General features: G+C 42.7%; 1 long non-coding RNA gene across 1 annotated transcript; it reads right to left on the minus strand.

Moving 5' to 3' along the window:
- Positions 1 to 606: 606 nt before the first annotated feature.
- On the minus strand, positions 607 to 5,903 carry LOC140512546 (uncharacterized). The gene is made up of 4 exons (XR_011969804.1): positions 5,862 to 5,903; positions 5,293 to 5,454; positions 3,839 to 3,912; positions 607 to 835 (listed from the first exon to the last, which is right to left on the minus strand). It is a non-coding gene; the product is annotated as an uncharacterized lncRNA (long non-coding RNA).
- Between the last annotated feature and the right edge of the window lie 14,173 nt (positions 5,904 to 20,076).

Below are 20,076 nucleotides of genomic sequence, written 5' to 3' on the forward strand. Positions count from 1 at the left end.
AGGTAAGACAACGGAGGGCTAGACTAATAAGGGTAGCTGAGATTTGGGCCCAGGGATAATGAAAAGCTTCTGACCTCAGCCAAGCACCTGCTTCTGAGGCAGGAACATGAGAAATACTTCATTCACCCTTTGGAGGGGTGAAGATAACAGCCTCCAGAAACAAAAGTAAGCCTTAAAAGCCTTTACCCAACTCCAAAGACCCTCCCCTATGACTCTATTGATTCACTAATACAGGGTGTACAATTTCCAATACCATATTCCCCCCCTACTACAAATATGGTATGACCATGGAAATGAACCTTTAGCTTTCCTAGAGGAGGAGAAGTCAACATTTGTAAGCTTCTTACTCATGACAATTCCAAGCTTCCCTCCACGTTGATTCTACTTAGCTGCCTTCTAACGTCAAAACAAGTTCCAAACCAGTTGGACCCTTGCTTTGCCTGTTACCATAACTCCTTCCTTATGTCTCCTATTCTACTGATTGCTGTTCTGAACTTAGGGAAACAAATTTCTCTGTAATATCGCTCACATTTCCCTCTTCCTCTGCTAGAAAATAATCTAGTACCATTGATAGTGTCTTCCACGATTAGTTTATTTTCCTGCCTTTCTTGCAAGTCAGAAAACTCTGGCCTCTATGGATCCCTTTGGTTTCATTTCATATATCACATAATTTTTTGGAAAGAAAAATTCTACTCATTCCTCCCAATCCATTCTCTTTTATTTATTCAAATCTTGTTTCCCCATCTATTTCCATTCTGATGAATGCTTCCTCACTCTCTTTCTCATACATATTCTTCTCTTCTTCCATCTCCCCTTTAAGGAAGCACAGATTGTTCTGAAAAATTATAGAAAGAGGGAAAGAGAAGAAGTTGATCAATGCGTTCATAAATCAAAGGAAGTAGTCCCTTTGGTAAGGACAGATATAGAGACTCAAAAGAAAAAGAAAAAAAATTAATTGCACATTTAGAAGTCTCATCTCAGAGAGCAGTTTGGGAGTTGGGGGAGACACAATCGGAGGCAGATTTCTGATCTGCATGCTCATCCCAGTCATCTTCGACAGAGGAACTTCTTGCTCTCTTTATGTAGAAATTCTCTGTCTTTTGTCAATTCTGCTACACACTTGATGGGGACACAATTTAAAATTACCATTCAACCTTTATACCTTTACTTTTCTTATACAAGTGTATGCTATTTCAATCACTTCCATCTGCTCCATTCTAATAATTATACAACTATTTTCTTTAGTGGGCTTTTGAACCTCCTTTTCTATTAGGTTTATTCCATTTTGTAAAGCATTCCACATTCCCTTCTCCTTGGTGAAGGAGCTTTCTCACTGACCTTTGAAACTATCTTTGGCATTTGTGGATTAAGAAATCTGGAAAATGGTGCATTTGGTGACTCCCTGAAGCCTATTCCAGATCTTGTCTCTGCCACACCATGCCGTCCACACTGGGCTGTGTGCCACTCTGCACCTAGTGTGATAAACCTTTCTTGATGGCCTTCCGGGCTGTCTTGGGCTGCAACTCTCTGTTGTTGTTTTTTTGGTTTCTGCTTCTCTAGAATTTGTTTAGTCATTTTTAAAGGTATTTTATGGGGTATTTTGGGAGCATCCACAGCTTCTTCTTTCTATTCTGCCATTTTGACTCTGCCCCCCATCTCCCATACTGCACAGGGAGCCCACTAGAGACCATGCTTGCTTGAGAAGGTGAAGAAACACCACTAAAATCTGCACATTCTGCAAGCTGTGTAGTCCATTTTTATGTAGTTTCTCTGGGAAAGCATCTTAGTCTCTTCACAGAAACTCAAAGTACCGTGGCTTGCTTTTAAGTGGCGCATTGCAGTGTCCAGGGTCCTGCTTGGAGATAGTGCCTACAAGAGCATACAGCCCCCACTCTAAGGTCTACTGCTGTGGCAGTGCTGTCACCCAAAACCATTTCTAGTTTTTACACTGACTGTGGTTTTCTAGGCACTTGACAGGACAATGTGCCACCCCACTGCCCTTTCTGTTGTCTAGATCAAGATGATTCTGAATGAAAAAATACAGGAAAACCATAAAATCAACCAGCTGACTCAGGTGTTCCTGAGAGCACTGAAGACTGAGAAGGCCAATATTCAAATCCTCAAGGAACAAGTATGTGTGTGTTCAGGTGAAGGTGGGTGGATTTGGCTGCTCCTGCTGCTTCTGAATCTCAGACCAGCCCTCACCAAGGGGTATGTGGTCTTGGCCATAGTCAGATCTGGAAATGCATATCCCAGAGATGGTAGTGCCAAAGTCTTTCTCAACATCTTTCAAGGAGTACTATTGAAAGACTCTTTGTCTACACCAGAAGTATAAAGGTCTGCTTATTTGCCTGTTCATTTCACAGAAAATGCAACTTAATAGGGTTCTTGGCCTGACTCTTGCCTTCCCTTTCCACTGGTGGCAGCAACCAAGGTCAAAACTGTTCACGTCAACCTTCATTTCAAAGCTGCCACCTTGGAATTGGATGAACTTAAGAATGACCTGCAGGCCAAGGAGCAGCTGACTAAGAAGCGCCAGGCAGACTCACACAGGCTGCTGTGAGTCTTGCCCCACTGAAACTTGTCTGAGGTCTAATACCAGAGTTCAAATCTGGCTTCAGGAACTTGGTCGGCTAAGCCTCCACCCTCTATCTGCCTCAGCTTTCTCAGCTCTTAAGATGGGATTTTGAAAGCATCTGTTCCAACAAGGTTGTTGTGACAGTCATATGAGATGATCACTATGAAGTACTCAGCACAGTTCCTGGCACATAGTAGGTGCTGAATAAATGGAGTCATTCGTGGTATTATTATCAATACATCTCAGGATCTCCTGAGGTCCAGAAGCCAGAGACATAGGCATAATGTGTTTTCATGTCTGGGTCATTATCAATGCAGACTTTCCTGGTATGACCATGTTTGCCCTTGGACTTGATCTCTATGCAGCACTGGGGGGATGGGTAGGATCAGGAGCAACAACTCAGATTCAGTTTGACTCCCTTTCTAGGGCCACTTCCAAAACGACCTTTTAGCTGATGTCAGGGATATGCACAATTTATGCCAGCATAAAAATGCTTTGGTGGCACACTTGAGGGTAACTAGAAAGGGTGTAGTAAATCACGCTTGAAACAGATCTGGTGTCTGTGACTTGTGCAGACAGCACCACATGAGCATCATCAGGTAGGCTCACCAAAAACATGTAGGAATTGGACATCTGTTCTTAAGTGTTTGTTGGACTCTGTGTGCTCATAAATCCCTAGTGCTCTGGAACATCACTGTACGTCTTGTATACATGATATTAACAAAGATGCAGAATACAATGACAGGTGCCATCACTTCTAGACTGGACATAAATTGTTTTATGGCCAAAAAGAGTTGCAGATCAGCATAGATGTGTTATTTTTGCTTGATATTCTTGTGTCCATCCTTAGGACACAGGAGGAAAAACACTGCTGGGAAGTGTTCCAGGTGAAGCTGGAGCTCCGGCTGAGCTGCAGCAAGGTGAGACGAGCAAGGTAATGCCCCCTGACCTGAGCTCCCTCGTGCGGCAGAAGGCTCTCCCCAGGACAGCTCACGTGGTCAGGTTGCAGAGCCTTGGACAGCAGAATCATGTTCCCTCTGTAGCTGCCAGTTTGTAGTTAGTTAATGTCCCAAGAAGAAGAAGCTTTTTGATGGAAAGATCTTTAGGGCCCCAACAAGTGGCAGGTTCTGGAATTTATTCTGCTCAGAAGAACTATTGTGAGAGTAACCCAACCCAGAAAGATGCTCCTGAATATCTCTGGTGAGAGGCCAGAGGTTCCAGTCATCATCTGCGTTTGGCCATGGCATGCCCAATACTCACTCTGTATGGCCTCTTCCTGCTATGTCTTTAGAGGACTTTCATAAATTTGAGGAGAATTGCTGCAATTGATCCATCTGAAATTAATGTACCAATAAAATAAAGGTGAAACCTGATGACTCATTGGATAAGTTACAGTTGCTTATGTTGCCAAAAGTCCTTCACGGAAAATTCCCATCTATTGCTTCATATCGAAGGGAGGGAATATTGATGGGCATGAGTTTTACAAATTAATCCCCATCCGTTCCCACATGTGTAGTGCTTTACAAACATGAAAATGCAATAGAAAATATTAGCTACAACTTGGGGGACACCAAAACACCAGCATTGTACTTTCTGAGTTTGGGGGCCCTCCTGTCAATAACTGGGTAACATTATGCACATTTAGAAAGCTTGGGTTTGCACAGGTGTACCATTATTTTCCCTGTCTCACTCCCTCTCCCCTGCAGTCTCTCGCTGTCTCGAAAAGGTAGGCACTAATAATATGAATAGCACCGTTTTTTTTTTTTCAGAAAAAATAACTGCAGGGAGAGACCACATTCTCTCCTGTGACTGCCATTCAACTTCCAGACTGCCCTGTCCCTGCCTCGCTTTTAGAAGAGCTGCTCAATTCCCAGATCACTGTGAGGAAGGAGAAGCTCCACAGTTTGCACATCTCTCTCCACCAGTTGAGGCAGGACCATTTTGTTTATCATTTATTAGAGTAAAGGGAGTATGTTTGGAACATGCTTTCATTTCACTTATGCCGCATACCCAACAAGTGGATCTGCCAACCTAAAACTCTGTTCCTTCCCTGTGACTCTTTGCCATGCTTCTTCATCTCCCAAGATGACAAAAGGTTCTGACTTGAACAGGATCACCTATGGAGACTGTCTGCCAACTCACACCTCAACGAATCTACTCTTGAAAAGATCCCCAACACAGAGTGAACCTCTAACCCAGGCCTTCCCAACCTGTGGTCCATGGGCCTCTGGTACCCACCAGAGGATTTCAGGCTTGGCCCTGGCAAATGTAGAGGAAAGCATCCTTTGTGCGGAGGCAAAGTCCTTGGGCCTGCTGCCTCCAGCCCCAGGGCCCGAAGGTCACACGTTGCACAGGCCTGCCCCAACCCCTTTCAGAAGGCCTCCCCTTGTGGGGCAGCCCTGGCCAGAGTGGGATATCTCCAAGTACTTTTGGGTTTTCCACTCATCCATCCTTTATTGATGCATACTGTGTGTGCATGCAGGATTTGGAACAGGAGATACAACTTAGGAGACTCTTACAATCTACTCTAGAATATAAGACACATATAATAGAGAAAGATAGGCATACTTAGGTTTTAAAGGAATTCAAAGAAAGGGACACTGAATTGGACCATTCTCAGAGGAGTTTTGGATTCTATTCTACAGATAATGCAGACAAGGGCTTCCAAGGCAAGGGCAATGGCATGAAAGAAGGCAAGACAAAGCATAGCTTACACTAGAGAAGACCAGCTGAGCTCTGTCACCAGGGGAGAGGCTTTGTTGATCAATAGGCAGATATAGAGACGACTGGGTCAGCCTTCCCTCACCTGCTTGCCTTCTCACTGAGACTGCTTTCTTCCTCTGTAGCCAAGCACCGTTTTAAGCCATGTGAAATGCCTGATGGAGTCAAGAAGAATTGGACAACACAGAACATCACAACCCTACATCATTTGGTCAATAGTCCTTGTTTTGACCAGTTTGGAAGATGCCTTTAAATTCTTTTAATTGGCATCTATTTGATCGTGAGGGAGGCTGAAGAGAAGAAAAGGCTCTCACTGTTAAATTTCAACTTAAATTCTTAAATTTAGATTTTAACTTCAATTTAAACTTCTTAAAAGATTTTATCTCATTGTGGAATTCGAGGAAGATGAAATAGGGTTTGGGACTAGGGCTCCAGCTGGATGATCTACCTCAGAGCAAAGAGGGAGCCCCTCCTACTGCACTTTTGTTTTCTTTACTAAGGAGAATCCATTTTACACTGAAATAGCTGTTCAACGAGATGATGCCTGAGTTAAGAAAGGTACCTGACTGTCTTTGGCGACTTCAGGATGCCAGGAACTGTTGATCTCTCAAGATGGGAAAAATAAAGCATATGTCACTGGTGAGGTCATAAACTAGGATTGTGGGAAAATCATGGAGCACAGGAGAGGACCAAAGGAGGGTGAATGTCCTGATCTTCTAAAAAGGGAAGAGAACGAAGTCTCCACATGGAGAATAAGGAGGGTGACCTCTGTTGCTGAGAAATTACAGAGCACGTTATTTAGGGGGTGGCTAGAAAACTGCTAGAAAAGCAGGAAGTGTCAGCGGCAGGTGTTAGCTTTCCCAAAGTCACACCCAGTTCATTTCATCTCCCTTCTCTCAGGGTCATTAGGCTGCTCAGGTAGGGAAATGCTGGAGTTATCCTTTATCTAGATTGTAGTCAGTCATTTGACCAAGTTTCCCATGCAGTCCTTTCCAAAACGAGTGAAGAAAGTGGCTAGAAAGTAAGACGTTCATATGGATTTAGAAGGAGATGAAACACCAGACTGAAGTCGTAGTCATATATCAGTGACTTAGGCATAGATGGAATGTTTTTTTTTCCCAAAACAGTGAACAGTTATCACAGTCAGGATGCCAAAAGTTCTCATATGCTAAAATTATTAAGTGAAATTTAGTAAGATGAAATTATTTTTGGTCTCTTTAATTAAGAACTTGACAAACATCAACCAATATGACTATGTCTATCAACGTTAGAAAAAAGAGGGAAAAGAGAATTGTACATGAAACACGAATTTCTATTATATGTAGTTTAGGTAGTTTTAAAGTATGTATTAATTTTATGTGGCTTACATAAACTTCTTTATCTATGTCCGCTTTCTGAACTTCATTCTCTTCTTTGCTGAACGTTTCTAAATGTGATTTGTACCTCATTTTTTTGTTGTTGTTGTCATCGGTATCTTCTTGTTACACTTGCCCCCCCTCCCCAAGTATTCATATCCTTCCTTTTAATTCTGCCTGAAGAAAACGTCATCTGCCCCCATTCTAACAGACTGACATGATAAGGGAGGGGGGCAATCACACATCTGTTATCGCTAAAGATAGTATGATTCTGCACTTATACTCTGTACCAAGAGGATGGAGGCCTGCTTCATTACTAGTCTTCTGGAGTCATTGATTCACCCTTGCATTGCCCAGAGTCTTACGTCTTTTGGAGGAATTTCACTTTACAACATTGCTGTCAGTGTATGTGATTGTGCTTTAATCTGTCAGCTCCTACGTCATCCTAGATTACACTTCATCCCTTTTCTAACTCTATACTGTGCAGTAATATTCTCTTCCATGCATATGCCATATTTTCAGTCATTCTCGAATGGATGAACACACCATCAGTCTTCAGTTCTTTGCTGTAGCAAAAAAAAATGCTGCCATAAGTATTTTGCATGTATCAATTCTTTCCTTCTTCTTTGGTCTCTTGGGAGCATAAAATTATTTACTAGAATAAAATAATTAAGGGTCAGAACATCTACTTCACTAATAAAGTACAGGGACAGGTATTATTAGGCCGTGATTGTCCTGAAAGAATCTGACCTTTTAGGGCACTCCAAGCTCTAGGTGAGTCAGTAGTGTAATATGGCAGACAAGAGAGCAAAAGCGATCTTTACTGAAATAAGAAACGAACATACCCAGACCTACGACGGCAATCATCTCTTTGTACCTTCTCCCAGTAAGTGCACATCCAAAAGGCTGTATGAAGCTCATTGGTAAAGTGGAAAGTACAGTCATAATGATTGGGGGTCTCCAGGCACTGCCAGCTGATCTGAAGGAGGAACAGGTCACGATTACCTGGATAAAGAGGATATATACAGGAACTGTGGGAGTTTTCAAGTTTTGAAAGGCAGTCACATGGAAATGAGCTGAGTCCCATGTGGCAGAATCCAAAACAGCAGAATTACCAAAGTCACCACAATTCCAGCTGACACAAAGGGGAATGGGTGTTCTCAAAAGGTGGTCAGTTTTCTATACAAGCAGGTCTTTAGGGACAAGCTAGCTGACAGGCCCTAATTTCTATCATATGTTCCTCTTTTCAACAGATAAAAAATCTTGAACTATAATTTCACATTCGTCTAATTTTGGGTTTTCTTAAGTGCTTAACTGTACGATCTTGCTCAAATTGATGTTAACATACAGGATAAAGTTGAGAAACCAAGTTTATATTCAGGGACATCCAGTTGTTAAGGAGGACTTTGTGTTTGCTTTGGAAACTAATATTTTATGTGTTGTGGTAGAAACTTATTACAGCTCTTTCTGCTGTTCCTGGAGTTCGTTTTACACAGTATTTATTCCTTTGACCTGTTTCCTTTTCTTAAAAGACAACAAATGGATAGTCTTCAACGCCAAATGCAAGAGCACACTATCAAAATACATGAATGAATGCTTCATGGACTCATGGATGGAATGTCACTTAATGGACCTCTCCATTACCTGTCCATCTGCTGCTTCTAGGGAACTCAAAAATTCCAGCTTTGACTGAAAAGATCAGAAGCACCCTGTCAACATCCAGCCAGTAGTGAAACAATGACCCTTCATCTAAATAAGCTTTGTTTTCCTCCGGAGAAGAAAACATATCTTTTGGACCTTTTACTTTTTGTTCAAAAACATACATCATATATAGTTGGTTGTCTATAAATAGTAAAATTATAACGATTTAAATGTTGCAAAATACCATTTTACGATTTCACAATTAATTGGATTGTCTTTCTTGTTCTTCTTGTTCATTGCCATGGTCAAGTCTGCTGGTAGAGAGTCTGGTATACAGCGTATTCATTTAGGTAAGCTGACTTGTACTGGTAAGGCTTTTAGAAAAATGATTATTTTAATTAATATACCTTTTTAAAACAAAATTGCCTGTATGAGAGGGTTTTATTTTGTTTCCATCACTTTTCCTTGTCAGCTGTTTGCAAAGGCACATTGCTTCTCTTTCAGTGGTACCAGTCCTTCTCTCTCTGGTGAAGCGCCAAAATTCCTAAATGGCAGTGAGGGCACCTGTCACCAGGAGGTCCTGAAGAACCTTGGGTCCCAAGCAAGTAGATGAAAACGATGGTAACTGGGAGGATGAGGGAGCGCATAAGAGGGAGGGAGGAAAAGGAAAGGGGCATATGGACAAAGATTGGCAATGGGTAGTACAGGGCACTACAGTTTGGCTAGCTCCTAGCTTGTATTTCTGAATCCATCTAACCTGGAAGAGTGATCAGAGATGGGAGAACAAGGATCTCCCTTCTCTGTTGGTTGTGAAAACCTGAGGTTTAAACCTGAAACTGGCATCAGGTGAGAGTCACCCTAGTCAAATGAAAGCAGTGTAGCCATGAAGAAAAACAAGTACAGTAGACTTGACTTTATGAGCATGTTAGGTAGTTTAAAAAAAATGAAATCTTCCCTTTCCATCACTTTCCTGCTCAGGAGTCATTGTTTCTGATGCAGGTGAATGGAAAACATTGAGACACGACCGCATTGTAGACTTCTGCTTGCCTTCTCTTTGCTCAAGGTTCTGGAAACATAGAATACATTCATTTACAAATCATCAACCCTGTACACGCCACACTTCCACTACCCATATTACTCTACCAAAGCTGAATATCATCATAAGGATGGCTCAGAAGGCTAGTATTTTGTGAAATGTCGGTTTGCTTGAGTTTAATTTTTCAAAAAATACCTAGCAAAACAATTGCAGTAACTAGTGGGAGATTTCTGTGCTTGTAATCTTTAGGGGTGGGAGGGAATAATCCCTGAATGGGGCCCTCAGATGACCATTCTGCAGAACAAGTGGCCTGAAAATGATGTTACGAAGTGGCCCTGATCAGTCCAGACATGCTCATCTTTACTCGGTATGTGATGGAAGCATAACTACTCTCATGGAGAAAACAGTGTAGTATTCTTAAGCCATTCCTCGTGTTCTGTTTTTTATTTTTAATTTTCAAAGTTCACTTCCATAAATTTTAAATTTTCTCCTTCTCGCTTCCGAACACTGCATACAATTTGATATAGGATCTGCCATCTTTCCTTTGCAAAATATTTTCACATCGGTCATGTTGCATGACAGAATTATAGCAAATGGGAGAAACCATGAGAAAGAAAACAACAGGAAATAAAAAACGAAAACAGTTTTCTTTGCTCTTCATTATGACTCTTTAGTTGTTTTCTCTAGACGTGGATAGCATTCACCATCATAAGTACTTTGGAAATGTTTAACGTCCTTGAGTTGCTGAGAAGGGCTATGTCTATCAAAATCAGTCATCATACACTGAGGCCGTTTCTGTGAACAATATCCTCTTGTTTCTACACACTTCGATGAGCTTCAGTTCATAGAAGTCTTTCAAGGACTTTTAAAATTCTGTTTGATTGCCATTGGTTATATCAAAATAGTATTGGCTTACATTCATTTATCACAGCTTTTTCAGCATTAACCCCACTTGATGGTCATCCCCTGAATTTTCAGTTTGGCGACCACAAAAAGAGTTGTGAAAAGTATTTTTATACGAATGGGTTCTATTCCCATTTTATAATCTCCTTGGCATACAGCCCTAGGAGTGTTATTTCTGGGTCAAAGGCTGGCACATTTTTGTAGATCTTTGGTCCTAGGTCCAAATTGCTTTCCAGAATGGTTAGATCAACTCACAGTTCCACCAACAACGAATTAGTCTTCCAAATTCCTCGCATCTATTCCAACAATGATCATTTTTCTGTTTTGTCATGTTAGTCAATCTCATAGGCATGATGTGGTACCTCAGAGTTGTTTTTATTTGCCTCATTTTACACAAAAGTGATTTAGAGCATTTTCCTTATGAACATGGATAGCTTTAATTTCTTTCTCTGAAAATTGCCTATTCATATTTTTGATCAGTATTCAGTTGGGGAAAGAATTGTATTCTTGCTCATTTGACTCAGTTCTCTATTTATTTTAGAAATGAGTCCCAGATCACAGACACTAGCTGTCAAATTTATTTCCTGTTTTCTACTTCCCTCCTAATCTTGGATAATTTGGCTTTGTACAAAAACTTTGCAATTTAAAAGGAAACAAAATTATTCATCTTGCATTTCATAATGTTCTCTATCTCTTGTTTGGTCATAAAGTCCTGCATTCTCCATAAATCTGAGAGAAACTGTTTCTTCCTCCCCTAATTTGTTTATACTTTCAATAAGCCTTTATACCTAAATCAGATAACCATTTGCACTTTACGTTGGTATATAGTGTCCCATGTTGTTCTCCAAATTTTCCTTGTTATTTTTCCATTTTTCTAGCAGCTTTTGTCAAAAAGTGAGTTTTTATCGCAGAAGATGGGGTCTTTGGGTTTACCAAACAGTTGATTGCTCTATTCACTGACTACTGTGTCTTCTGATCCTAACCTACTTCACTGATCTACCGTTCTATTTCATAGATGAAGCCAAGTCATTTTGATGATTGCTGCTTGATAACACAATTTAAGATCTGCAATGGTAGGCCAGCCTGCCTAATATTTCTTTTCATTACATAGCTTGATATTCTGGACCTTTTATATTACCAGATGAATTTTGCTATTTTTTCTAGTTGTTCAAAATAACATTTGGTTTTTCATTGGGATGGCACTGAATAATAAATTAATTGAGGTTGAATTGTCATTTTGATTGCATTACCTTAGGCTACCCTCGAGCAACTGATGTTTTTCCAGTGGGTTAGATCTGATTATATTTGTGGGAAACATGATCTCTGATTGTGTTCCAATAGCTCCTGGGTATATTTTGGCAGGTCACCTCCCAAATATTTTATAATATCTACAGTAACTTTAAATGCAATTTCTCTCTCTATTTCTTGTTATTGGGCTTTAAAGAGCAAAATGGATAGTTCCGATTACAATAAATTGAAAAGCTTTTGCACAAACCAACCAAAAGTAGGAGGGAAGTAGAGAAATGGGAAAGAATTTTTCTAACTAGTGTCTGTGATCAAGGCCTCATTTCTAAAATATATGGAGAACTGAGTCAAATGTCCAAGAATACAAGTCATTCGCCAGTTGACAAGTGGTCAAAGAATGTAAACAGGCAGTTTTCAGAGGAAGAAATTAACTCTCTCTGTATTCATAAGAAAGAGTCCTCTAAATTACTATTGCTTGGAGATATGCAAATGAAAACAACTCTGATGTACCACATCATGTGTATCAGCTTGGCTGCCATGACAAAAGAGGAAGATGATAAATGTGGAAGAAGATGGGGAGAGTTGTAACACCAACTCATTGTTGGTGGAGCTGTGAGCTGAACCAATCATACTGGAGAGCAATTTGGAACCATGACTAAAGGGCTACAAAAATGATCTTACTCTATGGCCCAGCAATATCTTTTCTAGGACTCTATTCTAAATAAACCATAAAAATAGGAAAAGGTCCCACATATAAAACATTATTTATAGTAGCTCTCTTTGCGTTGGCGCAGGTCCAGAAATGGAGGGGACACCCATGAAATGGGGAATGGCTGAACAAGTTGTGGTTTATGAATGTAATGGAATTCTGTTGTGCTATGAGATATGATGAAGTGAGGCTTTCTGCGATGTCTCATGTCCTACACTGGTCTCCTTCAGCCACAGTAAGAAGGACCCTTCCCGTCAATGTCCCCAGCATCCCCAGCTAAAAGACTGGTGTATCCCTTCTGCTGGTTCCACTTCTCATGGATATGTCTTGGACCAATATTCTCTGGATTTTTCAAGATCAAAAAGGCATGGTGACAGCACTTGAAATGTATTCTGCCGTCTTGGACCCCGGAAGGTCAAATAGGGAACTTTCAAATATTCAGTCTGTGGGCTGACAGGCCCAGAGGTAGATCCTGATGCTGCTGACTCAGGCCCTGTGCTTCTCTCTCACCCAATTCTGCCAGACTCCCAATGGCTTTTTAATAATCCTCAGTCTCCTTGAACTCTTTGCAGCTTCTGCCACCCAGGATCATTCTCTCTTCCTTGATACCTTCTCCTCTCTAAATTTTTTAGGATCTCCTCCCACCTCTCTGACCTTTCCTACTCCCCTTCCTTTCCTGAATCCTCCTCTAAACATAGGTCTCCCTCAGGGTTCTTTCCTGGGCCCTCCACTTCTCCCTCTACCACTTTGTTTGGTGATCCCATCAACTCCCATAGATTATCTCTATGGTGATTCCCAAATGGTCCTATGGCTGTCCCAATCTTTCTGCCAATCTCCAGTCTTTTATCTCTATGGACTTTTCATAAATCTCACACTAGACTTATGGAACTCAAATTATCCAAGAATGAACTCATTATCTTTCCCCCTAGACCCTTACCACCACATACCTCCCCCAAGACTGCAGAGGGCAATTCCACCCTCTCAGTTCCTCAGGATCATGACCTAGGAGTCAGCCTGGACTCCTCACTATGTCTCATCCCCTTGGCAACAAGCTGTTGCCAAGGCCTGTCAATTACACCTGCAGACTCTCACACCCAGGGCTATAGGAATAATCTTCTGTGGATTGGGGGGACAGGAGGAAATTCCCATCTGCCTCAATCCATCCTCCGTTGAACCACAAAAGTGATTTTTCTAAAGGTTATGTCTCATCATATCACACCTGTCTCTACTTAATAAAGTCCAGGGGTTTCCTATTGCTGTCAGAATCCAATAGAAAACGCCTTTTTGGGTATTCAAAGTCCTTCATAAACTGGTCCCCTTCACCCTTTCCAGTTTTCTCCCACCTTAATCCTCAGCAAGTTTTCTTCCAACAGGTGACACTGACTTTCTGCCACTTCCACAAAGAAGATCCTTCATCTCTCATCTCTGGGCATTCACTCTGGCTTTCCCCAATGCCTGAAAAGCTCTAGCTCCTCTACCCTGATTTCTGACCTCCCTGGATACAATCCCACCATCTACAGGAAGCTTTCCACAACCAATCTTGTTTGCAGCGCCTCCCCTATCTAATCTCTTGTATATACCTTGCTTTGCAAAAATTATTTTATTTTTTCTGCCTCATTATAGTCATTCATTTACTAAAGATTTCTTAAGAGTGTCTACATGCAGGTGATTGTGCAGTCAATGCACAGATACGAAGGATTCTCTTTCGCCCCTTTTTCTATACCCAGTGCTTACCAGGGTGACTGGCACACAGGCAGAACTTAAAGGTGGAGTGCTAAAATGATTAACCTTCCAACTCAGCCTCATACTCACCAAGTGTCTCTGGAAATCAACCCCACCCCTCTCCCTTAATCTCCGCCCCTTCAGCCTGGCTTTGGTCTTTCTCCTGCCCCCTTCTTCAGCCTCCCCAACCCCCTGTCCCTCACATCTGGAGCTACGTCATACAGGGCTTCATGATAGCCTGAGCTGGGAGGGGACAGGGCATGCCTCCAGTCCTTAAATACACACCAACAGCCACTTCCCAATATGCCCTGTTACCGTGGCTGTTACATGCCAAAAAGAGCCAAAGAGGAGGCTGTGGCAGCTTCCCCTTTTCGGCATGGAGGTGACAGATCCCCCTGTCCCAGGAGAAGAGGAAGTAGTGAAGCCTCATCAGAGCTGAAAAAAACAATCCTTTACTTAAAGGCATGAAAATGAATGCCGCATCTGGACTGTCACTTCCACCAGGTCTGAGATCAGCTGTAAGGAACAACTGCAAGAGACAAATGCCTGTAATGGCAGCAGCGTCCTCAAACCCTTCAAATGTTTAGTTTCTAAGACTTCACGGGCACCATTGCCCTCACCTTCTCCACTGCATGCAGTAGCTCCTTGTTACCTAAGAGCTCATCTGTAGAGAGTGGTTAGTACTGTGAGACATGATTTCTGAGGATCTCTCAGGAGTGAAGCAAGCCTCCTGAAAAGGCTCATTGTTTCTTGTCCTCTTGACTTGTAAAGAAATCTTTCAATGTATTCTGTGCTTTCCCAGGCTTCCCCCTCCCACCTTGTTTATAGGTACATAACAAGGAGGAATAACACCTCTACCCCACAACTTCCTTCCTGTCCTTGTCTCCAGGCAAGCTGGTGAAACTGTCTTTGTTCTCTGCTGCTAGTGTAGATGGCTGTGAATTGTACCTTCAGAACTTGCACCAATGAGCCCTGAGGAAGGGGGTTAAGTGAGGAGAGGATTGCTGTTAGGACCTATAATCCGCTGAGCTGAAAACACCCAGCTCTCTTAGGTTCCAACACTCTGAGGGAACGCTTTCTTGACAAAGTCAGTAAAGGAACTATTCTTTTTGCTCATATCACTGAGTCTCTGATTCATTGATAAGGGTCTCTGTACCTTACACACTATGGTGTTTTCCCCAGTGGACTGGAAGGTTTTTGAGTGCAGGCTCTTTCTTTCCCTTCTTTGTATCCCCACCATTCATCCCAGTGCCTGCCCTGAGTCTGTCAGTCAATAGACATTTACTAAAATAATCCCATGTGCTAGTCCCATGCAAAACTCTGGGGATGTAGAGGCAAATGACAGACCCTGCTTCCAAAGTAATGGGGACAAGAAGCATGTCCTAGCAATCTCTATGCAGGTAAGTAAGACATCATCAACAGAGGGAAGGCTCTAGAGTGAGGAGACTAGGAAAGGCTTCCAGGAACAGATGAGATTTTGGTTGGGACTTCAAAGGAAGCCAGGGAGGTGGGTAAGGTAGAGTAGAGGGGGGAAAGTCTTCCAGTGAGGGTGGGGCAGCAAGAGAGAATGCCTGGAATTTGGAGGTGGAAGGTCTGGGTGGCGAAACAGCCAGGAGACCAGTGTCACTAGATAGAAGAGTATGAGTTGAGAAGTAAGGTGAGAACACCAGCAAAGTTGGAGGGTCCTAAGTTATGAAAGGCTTTGAAGGCTTTGTACTGGTTGCTGGAGGTGAAAAGGAGCCAGTGGAGATTATTAAATGGGAGGAGGGTTATGTGAAAATACAAGACCATTTCTTTTAGGAAAACACTGTAATGGTTGAATGGAGGTTAGATTGGAGTGGAGAGAGACGTGAGCAGACTTCAGAGACTGCAGATCTTCCTGCGAAGTATTGCAATAATCCATGTGAGGTGATTGGTCCTTCACCAGCTATCATGGGAGAGATTGGGACTTGTGGAAGAGATATTGCACAGGTGAAATATTCAAGTTGTGGTAGCACGTTGACTATGGGGACTGAGAGATTGTGAGGCATCCAGGGTTACTGGACTAGACTGTGGTCTTCTCCTTTACAGTGGTACAGAAAATAGGTGTTGGAAATGGTTTAAGGGGAAAGACAGTGAGTTCAATTATGAACATGGTGAGGTTCATATGTCTACTTGTTATCCAGGTTGAGATATCTGAAAGGCAATTGGAGATACAAGACTGGAGAGCAGTAGAAAAATTGGGGCAGGAAAGGGAGAGTTGGGAATCATCAGCATAGAGATGATAATTAACCTTAGAAGAGTTGATGAGATCACTCAGTAAAGGAGTATAGAGGGAGAAGGGTAGAGGGCCAAGGGGAGAAAGCCCTGAGGGCCACCTATGTTTAGAGGAGGATCCAACACAGGAAGCTGAGAAGGAGTCATCAGAGAGGATGGAGAAGAACCTTGAAAACCTGTAGAGGAGAGGGTATCAAGGAAGAGAGAATGGTCCTGGGGTTCAGAGTATTCAGAGTGGTCAAAAATAATGAGGACTGAGAAAAGGCCACTGGATTTGGCAACTAAGAGATCCCTAATAACTCTGGAGAAAGCAGTTTTTGTGCAATAGTGAGGTCATAGCAGGATTGTGAAGGCTTAAAACGAGAGAATAGTGGAAGGGCCTGTTGTAGTGGCCTTCCCATGGAGTTTAGCCACAGAGGACAGAAAGGACAGAAGATTATAGTTACAATGGATGGTCGGATCAAATGAGGGGTTTTCCTGGATGAGAGAGATGAGAACTTTAAAAATCTGTAAAGTAATGTAAAAGAAAAATGATAAAACAAAAGTTAAAAGAAATAATCAGAGAGCAACTTAACTGAGCATGCATGGGGGGGGGGCATCGAGGTAAACTTAGGAGAGGGAGCAGTGACACTGGGCCCAGCGAGAAGATGAGGGGAGGGGATTGAGCCAGAGCCTGAGATAATAGGTCAAGACTAGAGTGAGGTTTGAGTAGCAGGCAGGGCCAGGGATTTGGTGAATGTTAGATGAGAGATTGGGGCTGCATTTAGGACAGCTGGATGTTATATGCTGCTCTTGGGATCAGGAAGGCCTGAATTTAAATTCTACTTCAGACATTAACTAATGGTATGACCTTGGGCAAGTTACTTCCATGCTCTCAGCTTCAGTTTTCTCAGCTGTGTTAGGGTAAAATAAGCTATCATTCAGGGGTGTGGTGAGGGCCCCCTATAATAACATGGAAAGCTCTTCGGAAACCTTAGAGCACTTATATAAATGCCTGTATTGTTGTTATCATCACTGCTATTAATTTGTGCTGTGAAAGGTGAGACATAGCTGAACCAGGGCACATCGTGGGTCCCAGTGGCACCATCGTTCTTTATTCTTGGAAGCAGTGCCTCTCCCCATGCAGCTCAAGCTTTATTCTGGCTGCCTTCTCACTTAGCTCCATCAGTCACCCAAAACTCAGGTTCTTTCCCGGCAAACCGCCATCTCACCTTGCCTTGGAATAGATCAACATTTCCTAGCTAATAGAAAAGCGCTTCTTACATTCACTAGGAACAACTCACCATGCTGAGTGTTGGGGATGCAAATAAAACATCACACGAAAGTCACCTTCTAATTAGGGGACACAATCCTGATGCCTGTCCCATTTCATAAAGCTAATTTTTTCATTTTCACATCTAAGAATTTTTATTTCATTGTTAAGCTCACTGTGAAAAGCAAAGTGCAGTCCTAAGCTTTGGGACCTCTATTACCTAATGATAGGGAAGAACCCTCCTGAGGAAATGAGGATACTCCTGAGTGGTAATCACAAACACTCCAATTGAAACTTCTATCCATCCCAACCAAACCCCTCACTTACCACTTAATTATCAAGCAGGAGCAGGTGGTACAGATACATTCCCCGCAAGGAGAGAAGTCACAGAAACCAGCAGCATTTCTGTGACAGACTCCACGATGGGGACCTTTATTTTGGTACACAAACAGTGGTTGTGTCCATGGAGATAGCTCCTAGCTCAGCCTTTGCTCAGTCCACCAGCCACCTTGTGGCTCCTGATACAGGCGTAGTCCAGAGATTCCCACCAGAACCATCTCTTTTCTTTCAAGAGTCCCAAGTCCTTCTGAGGCTTCTACAGGAGTGACTATGGGTATTGGCGCCGTCCTATTAACTATGTCCCTAGCTGAGCTCATGACCATCCCAGGGTGCAAAACAGCCCTAAAATGACAATTTCCTGCACTTTCTCTGTGGTCACACTGAGAGTAGCCCCCACAATAGAGTGGGACGTGGTCAAAGCATAGCCTCCGTAGTCAACTCCACATGACTTCTTCTATACATGTATCTCTACATTAACTTTCCATCTATCTTGATAGACCCAGTCTTCACTGAAAAAGTCACAAAGATGTACCTTATTTCAAACCCAACATAGGCAATCCCAGAGAATGAGACAGGGGCAGAGCCCAGTTCAGTATTTTTGCCCTCTCCTGCTCTGAACACTTCCCCAAGCACTCTGGGAGGAGATACAAGCACAGCTACTCTTTCCATAGTCATGGAACAGGTCACAGAACTACATCCAGCACCATCTGTGAGGCCATAGACAATCTCCCCACCCCACTCCATCAATCCAGGAGAGCACATTGGTAACATTTGAACACTGCATACTCCTTGATCTCAGGAAATGACCTGCTTTGACTCCCTCAGTATGAGACCCAAGCTGGGTAAATTTACTACTCTTCTATCTCCCTCTGCCCTGCTGGGCATCATGACTCCTCTTGCCTTGAATTGAATGCAGAGGAAACATTCTCGCTCCTTGGCCTCAATGGAGACTCCATTTCCAGAGGAGGTCACTCGTTCCATGACTTCCACTGAAGAGTCACTGCTGTGTCCAAGATATCTGCAGGAATGAACATGGGTAACAGTTGCTCCCCTTGACTTCAGATGAAAGAACAGTTACCTTTGACTCAAGTACTCCTTTAAAGACCTGGCTGCCAGGGAACCTTTCCTCTCCACTCCCAATGATTACATCTAGAGAACACACAACTATCATGGAGAACTCTTCCATTCCATAGAAACAGGGGAAAGCACTACACCAACTCCAGTGCAAGCTGAGGTCACTACCCCAGAGAAGTCAGACTCCCAGATGTGATCAAAATCTGGCTCAGCTGCCCAACACCCTCCTGCTGTAAGGATAGTCCCAAATCCTGCTGGGGGAGGCACATGTGTATCCTTGGCATTGACAAAAGGGAAAACTGGGGTCAAAATACTGTCTGTTTCTTTGGGGAGAGAAGAGACAAACCCCATGCAACTCTCAAACAGCAAACACATTCCTTGGGACACCCAATTTTTCCAAGGCTACAGACAACATACACTACTGACATCATGATGTAAGAAACGAAGGCAATCATTCTACAACTATCTCCTCTCTGCCCACGACAGGACTTGCAACAAGCCAAACTCTACCTCCTACCACTGAACCTAGGAGAACTTGCATCCTGAAGGGGTGACCATTTCAGTTCAACCAGGGGCTACAGATACATCTTTCCCTCCTAGTGTTAGTCCAGAAGAGATCCTAGATTTCATCATTCATGAAAACAGGCAGTTGGCTAATAATATGGCTTTCATAACCATCCCTGCATTTGAGATGAGTCAGGAGTGTGGAGCAATGGTGCTAAGACTACTTTTCCTGCTGAGACCTCAGCTGATCTCAAGGCAAGTCCTGCTGGACTATCCAGCACCAGGTCAGATGGCTATTCCATTCTACACCACAACCTCCTTACCATGGGGTTCAGGCTTGGAGCAGGAGCAGTCTTGTCTCCTGTATCAACAGTGGTAACTGATGATACCTTTAGAAGCAGTAGCTCTGTGGCTGCTACAGGAGAAACCACCGATAGCACCGCATCGTCTGCCACATCTGAAGTCATATCTCTTCCCATGACTGGGATGGGTAACACCTCTACTTGGCCAACAATTCACTATTCTGCATGTCCTCCTGAGATCATATTACTAGAAGCTGTGATATAAATGTCTTAAAGTAAAGAAAACTCTGAAGTAGATGTGCACCTTTGTTCAAACACTTATAAGGAGTGAACATTGGAGGTGTGGATTGAATCATGTTTCTTTGAAATTCTTCCGGAAATGTAGTAACCAGGTGTTCCTGTCTCATTGCTTTCCGCAGTGAAGCTTGTGGGGCAATAG

The sequence above is a fragment of the Notamacropus eugenii genome, chromosome 6 (genome assembly GCF_028372415.1).
Source record: "Notamacropus eugenii isolate mMacEug1 chromosome 6, mMacEug1.pri_v2, whole genome shotgun sequence".
Taxonomy (NCBI): Eukaryota; Metazoa; Chordata; class Mammalia; order Diprotodontia; family Macropodidae; genus Notamacropus; species Notamacropus eugenii.